Source organism: Gavialis gangeticus, unplaced genomic scaffold, assembly GCF_001723915.1.
Source record: "Gavialis gangeticus isolate Ggan-Ray unplaced genomic scaffold, GavGan_comp1, whole genome shotgun sequence".
NCBI lineage: Eukaryota > Metazoa > Chordata > Crocodylia > Gavialidae > Gavialis > Gavialis gangeticus.
In genome coordinates, this window is record NW_017729008.1 from 41838365 (window position 1) to 41848178 (window position 9814).

The window sequence follows — 9814 nt, forward strand, 5'->3', positions numbered from 1 at the left end:
TGTGAAACTAGGGGATGACGTTTGTGATGGTAAGCCTTGCTAGGCCAGTAGCTCTGGCAGCCAATGGATTCCTACCTAGTTTAATCAGCAGAGCTACTAATTACAGACTGCTTTTTTCACCTGGCATCTATTGTGCGGTATGAACGCAAGGGGGGAAAGCTGATGCAGAAGCTTTCATTTCCAGATCCAACAATTAAAGAGGGGGAGGTTTTTTTTGCAAAAATCTAGTTGATCTAATAAAAGATATCACCTCTACCCCGAGTCCTGATTCCAGATCAGACAAGGACATCGACTGGTGAGGGATGGATGGAGTTTGTAAGCCTTCTTCCTGTGATATGGTGAAGTGTGATGGTCTGTCCCCTCCATATTAAGAAATCATTCTGAGCTAAAAGAAGAACAAAAAAGCAGGAGCTTGTTCGGGGAATAGTGAATCTATACACATCTCATCGTGGCTTCCTCAAAGGAGAAGGAACCCCCAAAGATCAACCAATTTTCTTCTCTTGGGTTACTGAGTTCAAGTATCCAGGCTCTTTTCAACGTAGGAGAAGCAACGGGCTCACACGGAGAGATATAGGCCGTTTAGATTAATCAGGGGAGTTTGGCAAGCCTACGACTGGGAAGGTGGAAGCATAGGAGGAGTAAGCCAATTTGTACAAGAGAAAGCAGACACCAGCAGGTTTTCAACTGCTTCTTGATAACAAACCGAAGGGATTTTGCCACACTACGGTATAGACCATTCAGAGTAGGGGCTGGTTTCTTCAGCACCCTGCCTGCCATGGGTATTATAAAAAATTACTTGGTAATAGCAGTGCATGGAAATCTTAAGATCAAGAGTCAGGAACTATTTGCTCGAACTGCGTCGTTAATCCTAATGAGTTGGAACTGGGGCAGGTCAATATTTTTTCATTCCTCGCTCTGCCCTGGCTGTCATCTCCTGGATAGTGGTGGGGGGAAGATTAGCTCATGTTGATACAGCTCTTTGGAAATCTGGACTAGACACCAGTGATTTTGTATGCGTTCCTGTGCCCATCACTGTGCCATCGGGAGTCAGGAGATTATTACTGGTTACTATTAACCCAAACCTAATGTTGATGGCAAATGTTGTCCAAACACAAGCAAGTGACTTATGAGAAGAGGCTGCGGAAACTGGGCTTATTTAGTGTGGAGAAGAGAAGACCGAGGGGGGATTGAATAGTAGCCTTTAACCCCTGCAGGGGGGCTGCAAAGAGGATGGAGCTGGACTGTTCTCCATAGAGGCAGATGACAGAAGGAGCAATGGGTTCAGGCTGCAGTAAGGGAAGTTGAGTTGGATATTAGGAAAAACTTTCTTACTAGAAGGGTGTTGAAGCACTGGGACAGGTTGTGGACTTGGAGGTTTTTAAGACCCAGCTGGACAAAGCCCTGGCTGGGATGATGTAGTTGGGGCTGGTCCTGCTTGGAGCAGGGGGTTGGATTAGATGTGACCTCCTGGTTACCATCCTCCACAGCTTCGTTAAGAATCACACATTCCCCAAGCATTACTTCACCGCCCCTCCACGCTCTGCACACAGGCTAATGTGTAACCTGCATTCCAAAAAAATGGAAAAAGAAAAGAAAACCCCAGCTGCACGGAGTCTTTCTTAAAAGGACAGTACTTATTTTTCCAAGCACTTGTTAAACAGCATGTGACCTGCTCGATCTGAAACAGGATGGTGCAGAAAAAAAACCAACCCATGTCTGTATCCGAGATAAGATTCAAGACCCAATTTTAAATGAGTTAGGTAACCTGACATGCTCTACTATTCATTGTTATTCAGAACTAATATTAACTCTAAATATATTATTATTACTGCTATTACTACTCTTTGCATTGCAGCAGATCCTACATGACCCGCTGTTGTGGTTCAGCAGTAGGATCCTTGTCTGCTGTGCGAGAGCCAGGATTCAATTCCTGGATGCATGTATAACTATAGCCATTGAGGCACCAAATGTCCAGACTCAGTCTGCCCTTTGAATACTGTCTCAATGGCCTAAAAGCGGGGTGGAAGATTTGGGAAGCCTGTAGTCCTCCATACTCCTTCCTAGGTGTATGCGCTGAAGGTCCTGGTGACCTCTCACACATCCACCATGGTCCAAAAGCTGATGGCTGCCTACCAGATCCTATATGTCACTGGACTAGCTATCTTGGGTCTGCACAATTATCCCCTCTTCAACCACAGCACAGACCCAGCCCTAAGAGGCCCACAAGTCACAACCTGATAGGCCAAAATTAAGCAGATGCACGAAGGCCAGGCAGGATGGGGGTTGTAATCAATGTAGGCAGCCATCAGAATAAATGCAATGCATCAGCCTGATAGCTACCTAAGCTACTACATCTGGTAACTACTATTGTATTGCCCCACAGTACAATAGCTCATTAATAACCCATCAATAACCCCACAAAACTATGCCCGCAAACACTTACCCACGTGCTAAAGTTCACTACCTTGGGTAGGTCTGATGGTATCAACAGAGCTACTCTTGCAGCAGAAGCAGCATTTGTGGAAGTGTTTGGAGGTTTGTTGCCTAAGAAACTCCATAAAAAAATCTATCCAAAAGCTAAAGTTCAGACTAAAGATCACAGGATTGCAGACAATGATGGTTGACGGGACCTCAGGAGGTCACATCTAGTCCAACCCCCAGCTCAAAGCAGGACCAGCCCCAACTACATCATCCCAGCCAGGGCTTTCTTGGGCTGAGCATTGAAAACCTCCAAGGATGAAGATGCCACCATCTCTCTGGGTAACCCATTCCAGGGCTTCGCCACCCTCCTAGAGAGAAAGTTTCTCCTAATATCCAACCTGAACTTCCCTTGCTGCAACTTGAGCCCATTGCTCCTTGTCCTGTCGTCTGCCCCCACTGAGAACGTCCTCTTTGCAACCCCCACTAAGATACTCTCTTAGTGCCTCATTAAACTAGACTTAGTGAGTCCATCCGCATTTCAGCTCTGACCCTCATTTAAAACAACAGGGCAATGACAATGAATTTCTGAATGTCTCAAGACTCTGAGAGATGACAGGTCCCCTATTAATACACACAGATGAATTATCTCACATTAGAGATAATTCAATTGTGTCATTAATAGCGCTGGGAACATCACACAGTGAATCCGACCATGTTGACATAACGGCAGAAAGTTTGGGGGAACCCACTTCAGATTTGCCAACTCTTGCGATTTTATATGGAATCAGGTGATATCTAGTATTTTCTTAAGTCCCGCGAAGTCATACAGCTCTCTGGATGAAATCTCTGCTTTCATTTAAAAATAAAAGGTAGGTTTCAAGCCTTTAGACTAGCAGAGAAAAGATGAAATGCTTGAGCCTAAACTCTCAGAAACCAGAGAAGGTAGTAAAAAGAAACACATGTATTATTTTTAGGAATCCCATGATTATTAAGCAATTCTAACGATTTGGCAGAATTGGATGTATTTTTGAGCCGCTAATGCTGGCAGTTCTACCATACCATTTAGCCAATAAAAAGAAAGCCAAAATATAATATGTCACTGGCTGAAATGCCTTTTTTAAAAATCTAACAACAAAAAGCTGGCTATACTATTGCTATATCTAGAGATTTGCACTGGACATTTTATAAAGGCACATGCTGCCAACACTGAAGAAGAAAAATAAGCATTAGCCCTTTAGCAAAAAATATCAGTCTGCCTTCTATAAATTGGCCAAGGATGGCTATAGTGGTGTTGGGGGACTTAAATTACAGCCGTAGCAAGCAGTCTGGATTGGAGAGTTTGCACTCGAAGGCAAAATGCTCTGGGTTAGTCTGCTGCAATGTTGAAACCGAGGGAAGAGCACAGATTTCTTCTCTTTTGCTTCAGCGTTGTGGGTCTTCCTTAGTGGGGTGATTTCAAGCAAAGTTTGTGTTCCTGGTAGGACAGATTGCTGCATCCTGGCCTATGATTTAAAAAAAATGGTTAGGGTTTTATCTGTTTCGCCTTGGTTGGTGCCAAAGCCTTAAAAAAAATGTGAAACAATTTTAGAGGTATTGTCCTTTCAGGTCATACATAGCAGGTGAGATTTCTCAGCTGCAAATGTCTCTTCAATCTGAGCTTTGAATCAAGGAAGGATGCTCATACTGGAGAGACACTGAATCAAGCATTTCTGGTCTTGCGGAAACTCTCCCGTTCAAAACTGAAATGGCTCTGGGCCAAGGGTCTGAACAACTTCCTAATGTTTGCCCTGATGTAAAAGTCGTGTACAAGAGATCTGAGTTGTTTCTGGTCTTGGCTCAGCCAGGCTCACGCTCCTTTGGGAGGCCTGCACTGACCTTGAGAGGCAAGTGCTCATCAGCACTATGAAAACTCAAGCATCCAAATCAAAGTAAAATAGAGCTGGACGGGCCCTCAGGAGATCCTCTAGTTCCCTGCTCATCCCTGTCTCAACTATCCTAGACAGGGTCTGCTTGTCTTGCCCTTAAATATTTCCAAGGATGGAGATTTCACTGCTTCTCTGGGAAACCTGCTCCAGTGTTTGACCGTAACCAACATTAAAGTGCACGGCCCTCAAAGAGGAGTGCTCCAGGCTGGACACAGCGGGCATTTATACACATATAATTGTCTGCTCCAATGCACTGGAAATCCAGTGCGTCGGAGCAGACTTGATTAATCAAGTCTGCAGAGCACACGAGCCAACGCACCTGGCACTACATGGCACGCATTTGTATAAAGGGCACAATGCTGAGAAAATGGTGGTGATGCACTTGGAAACTAAAACACCTTTGACGGGTTTTAGTTCAAAAGCCCACTACCACCATTTTCTCAGCACTGATGCACATTTCACCATTAATTCAAATGCATGTGATGCTTTTACAAGAGCCCAGCGCTGCATTGCATCCATGTGTGCATGTGCCCAGCAGTGGAGGTTTGCAGCAGCAGAGCTTTTTCCCTTCACAAGGTGCCCGAGTGTGGGGTGAGAGGGAAGGAGAGACTAGAGGGAGTTCGTCCCAGCTCACCTTTGGCATCTGTGAGAGGTTGGGTTGGCCTGGGGGAAGCGGGTACTGAGCATCATGCACGCAAGCTCAGAGGAAACCACATGAGGGGTGAGCAAAGGGCTATTGAAAGACCGAGTGGGGCTGGAAAGCGCAGTGGTCTTTGTGTTGCCTTGTTTTGTGCTTGACTTTGAGTTAAGGTTTGCACCAGGGGCAGGACAGCCCTGTTCGAGGGTATCGGAAGCCGGAGTCAGCTACCAGACGAGCCAGAGGGCACGGCGTCCTCTGCCCGCTGCTGCCTGCAAACCCAGCTGAAGCCAAGGTTGTGAGCGCAACCCCGAGCTGCACTTCTGCTGACCACTGGAGAGACTGCAAAAGGCATTTTCTTGAGCATCACAGTATTAACTCAGAGTACCCATGCATTTGAAGTGCTGTGTTACCAATGGGAAGTATAGTAGGTTGTAGCCAAATTAGTGAATGTTGGGTTGGCTTTTGTTGATTGTTAACCAGTATTATTAGCTCAGTTAGGCATTTTTTCTTTTCGTGTCATTTATAAATTCAAGTTCCTATAGTGTGTGTGTGTGTGTGTGTGTGTGTGTATGTATATGTATATGTGTGTGTGTGTGTGTGTATACACATACATATACATTATACATATGTATATGTATATATACATATACATTTACATTAACACACACACACACACATATGTGTATGTATATATGTATGTGTTTGTGTGTGTGTGTGTATATATTTAACATGCACACACACACATATATATATAGTATTAACATTTGCATATATCAGTTTCTATCATGTCTTGCACTGGAGGACGGGAACGTGGAGTACTCTGCTGCTCGGCCACTACCGTTTCTTTGGTGGACTGGGAGAAAGACCGAGGCCATTGGCACCCCCTGGATCTGAAATTAGCAGTAGGCCGGCCTCTAGCATGGTTTACGTGACCGCTCTCATAGCCTTAAAGTTTTTAACTTCTTACTACGAGGGTGGTCAAGCAGTGGAAAAGTCTAGAGAAATTGTAGACTTTTCATCCTTGGAGGTTGTCAAGAGCGGGTTCGACAGATGTGTGGCTGGGGTGGTTTGGTCAGGGATGATCCTGCCTTAAGCAGGGAGCTGGACTGGGTGATCCTGTGAGGTCCCTGCTATCCCTGCTTTCCTATGATCCCACAATGTCCAAATCTGCTGTTATTTAAGACCATTGCTCCTCATCGTTTCCCCTGTGGCCATAGAGAATAGTCTATCACCATTCTCTTTACACTCTGCCCTTCAGGTATTTGAAGCCTGTTCTCACATCCCCCATGGGTCTTCATTCTTCCAAATGCAAACGATAAGCGTAAATCTTGTTAAAACACATCACTTTATCTCTCCACACCTTACACAGATAGTGCCCTAGTGACCGTCTCTTGTACAATGCTGTCACCTGCTTGGGTTTGGGCAGAATAGCAGTGAGGTAGATTGAACACGATTCTTGTATCCACTCTTTGAAATCCAAGCAGCTATTACAGTCTTCTCAGTAGGAACGACAACTAACACAGCAAACTCCACCTCTTATCTTGGCAGAGAGACATGAGGAAGGATGCCAAGATTCAAGTCAGAACGGGAGCAGAACAGACAAAGACTAAACTGGTTCATAAAGTAACAGGACCATGGCACTAAGATATGTAATGCCATGATAGTACCCTCCTAGGACTGTGTGACAGTCCCAGTGTCTGGGGCTCTCTAAGACTGTGTAATCCAGTCCTTGCCTTAAGCATCCACCCATTTAAATGCAATGAGACACAACCTTGGGAGGCAACAGCATCAGTAATACGGGACATCAAGGTGTCATATATAATGATGAGGAAGCATAATTGGTCTCCTAATATTTCCCAAGGAGAGAGTCCACCCACTGAGAAGCCAGATACTACATGGGCTCACTGGTCATTAGCACAATAATCCTGGAAATGATCCCTTTTTGCAGTGTAAGAGCTGTAAAGCCATAGTGGTTGCCACGTGGCCTTTTTTTTCATCTACCACATCGTCTCCAAAGGGTTCATCCCTAGCCATGAGAAAGATTGTTTTGTTTTTTGGCAATGGCTGATCTGCTCCATGCCGACCCCGGCATCGAAGCAAAATGCATGCGTTTCACATGAGAGCTTCCAATCCCGTCAAGGTGCCGCATGGGAAGCGCTGTGTAAAACCTGACGCTCATCATTCAGCAGCCGTCGTGGGCAGTAAAAGGGATCTCTCCATACGGGGCATGCAGCCTGCAAGCTAATATCCCCAGCATGGCTGAGCCGGCCCAAAGGACTGGGATTGCCATAATGCTGAATCCAGATGTGCTGTACGCTTTGCCTCTGGGAAGGTATACGTTCGGAACCAGCCACCTGGGGGAATTGTATTGTGTATTCGTGAAAATATTGAGGTATTCCCTGCCTCCTGCCATCCCACGTGGAGGGAGCACATTTCTGTCTGTACTGCCCAGGGTGGGGGCCAGATGGGCAATGCCTGCCGGGAGCTGCAGGATCTAGGGCATGGAAGCCAGCCATCTCTTTGGGGCCAGCAGACTTCCTTGGAGATTTCTTCGGTCACAGTGAATCAGAGAAGCCCATGAAGTGTTCACAGACCCAGAACCTACTGCTTCTGCAAGGACGCTCTGCAACAAGGAACCTGAGCCTCTGGGACACGTCTACATCATGGTGGCAATGAGACCTGCTAAGGATGTTCTCAAGTATGCCCCAGTCCCACTCACATGCTTCACTCCTGGAAATACCCTGGTGAAGGCACCCCGGGGTGCTGCAGCAGGGCTGCCCTCAGGACCCTGGTCTTGGGTGTGCTTCAGTGTCCACTGAGGACATCCCTGACCAGGTGGGCAAGGCTACCTCATGGCCATCACAGCTATGGCATGCTGCTGCCACAGGTGGATGTGTTTTTGGCCAAAGGCATTTTCTCTCTGCCCGAGCTCCGGCATCCCTGGGGAGGTCGGAGAACAGAGGTTTTCAACCCCCAGTTTCTGCATCCATCACTGCTTCATGCTTGAAGTTGGCAACTCCTGGAAACTAGAAGCCCTGATAAGCACTAATGCTGATGGTGGAGGCATTACAAACCCCATCCTCACTTGCCTCCAGGATCCCGGCTGGCACCTACCACTTGCTCTTTCACCGTGAGCAGCTCATCACGAGGAAGGAAATCACTGATTACCAATAAAAAAACTCTTAGAATAGTAATATTCTTGGTCTCTTAGAGCATTAGTTCTCAATGGACAGAAAGCAGGGTTCTCATCCTAGTTTGACAGGGCCAGAAAGGACCTCAAGAGGTCACTTAGTTGGGATGGTTTAGATAAGGATTATCCTGCCTTTGCCAGGGGTTGAACTAAGTGCATCTAACATGCACTTAAACAACTCCAGTGATGGAGACTTTACTCTTTCTAGTTCACCTGTCCCAATGTTGAGGCACCCTCAGAGTTAGAAATTGCTTCCTAATAACCAACCTAGATCTCCCGTGTTGCATTTAAGTCCATTGCTTCTTGCCCTGTCCTTTGTGGATGCTGAATAGCTGACAGGAATCCTCTCTGTAAACCCTTTCTGGTATTTAAAGATTGTCATTGAAGCCCCCTTTAGTCTTCTCTTCTCCAGACTAAATACCTTCAGTTCTCCCCACCATGCCTTGTAGGCATCCAATGCATTTCCACATGGACATCCATTCCCAGCTTCCCCACAGCGGTACCCGGGCAATGGGCACTAGGCAGGCTGCATGCTAAGTAATGCCAGAGCCAATGCTGAAGTCTGGGTCCAGCCAGATCACAAGTCTGACCTGATGTGCACAACATGGGCATTTGTACATAGGCATTGGGGAAGGGATAGAGGAGGCAAGCTCAATGAAGCAAAAAGGACACGGCTGCTCAGGAGAAGGATTGTGAAGAGGCTGGAAGGGATTCTGTGAACGTGGGAAATCATGAGAACCGATTCTCCAATGATTGTTACAAAGGCAATTCTAGGAAAATAGCCAGCATGCCTTCATCATGATGTTAAGATTCATCTTCCTAATTATTAATCACTAGTGCTGCTTAATGATTAAAGGCAAGGTCATGCCAGGAATTGGGAAGCAGCAACAAAACGGTGCACCATGCACAGACTGCTCAACAGCTCTAACACTGCTGGACTTGGAATAGCAACACTGTCCATTTTTAACTCTCTGCCGCCTTGGGATGCTGCAGTCCTCCCTGTACCAGGGGTCTCCCCACTTTCCAAAAAAAAATCAGACACGCATGAGCGTACAGCTCTTTACCTAATCTCAAGCATTTTTTCTTTTTTTTTTTGACTCTATGGCTGAGCTGATTCTGTCAATCGGGGTAGGCAGGACTTGGAGCAAAGCTGTAAACCTGCTGCTCTGCATACCAGAGAGTTAGAAAGCAGCCCTGGGGAGAGGCACGGAGGAGAAAACTCTAGGTGTGGAAGGGGAAACTATTCTAGAAACATACCAGCAGCAACCATCTCATAATAGATCAACCACCGCATGATCAAGGTGGCGGGACAGCTGATATTCCCTTCCACCACCCCCACAGAGCTGGGTTTCTTAACCCCACTGATGCTGCAATGAGTAGCAGGCCGTGCAGCTGCAGGGAATGGGATCATGTTACTCAAGCGCCTTGCTACCCTGCGAGCCCCTGCTAAAGTAATCCATATAGGGCTGCCAGAGTTCATGCAGTCGGGAAATCTGATTGGAGTCTATATGAGGGAATGCATATATTTGAGATATTTGTCAGGCCACTAGAAAAAGCATGTGCACTTCATTCCCTACCAGGCCTTTACTGAGTCTGAAAGAAGAATGCATGTGGGGGTGGGGGGGGGGGGGGGGGGGG

The 9814-nt window shown here is 46.5% G+C and overlaps 1 protein-coding gene and 1 long non-coding RNA gene across 2 annotated transcripts in view; one reads left to right on the plus strand and one right to left on the minus strand.

Annotated features, from left to right (window-relative positions):
- LOC109292273 overlaps window positions 1–5992 on the minus strand; it is an 83163-nt gene extending 77171 nt beyond the window's left edge. Inside the window, exon 1 of the long non-coding RNA XR_002096088.1 lies at window positions 5957–5992. This is a non-coding gene — a long non-coding RNA (uncharacterized LOC109292273). The remainder of the gene's footprint in view (window positions 1–5956) is intronic.
- COPG2 (coatomer protein complex subunit gamma 2) overlaps window positions 1–9814 on the plus strand; it is a 770521-nt gene that overhangs the window by 69878 nt on the left and 690829 nt on the right. The gene's annotated exons all lie outside the window — the stretch shown is intronic.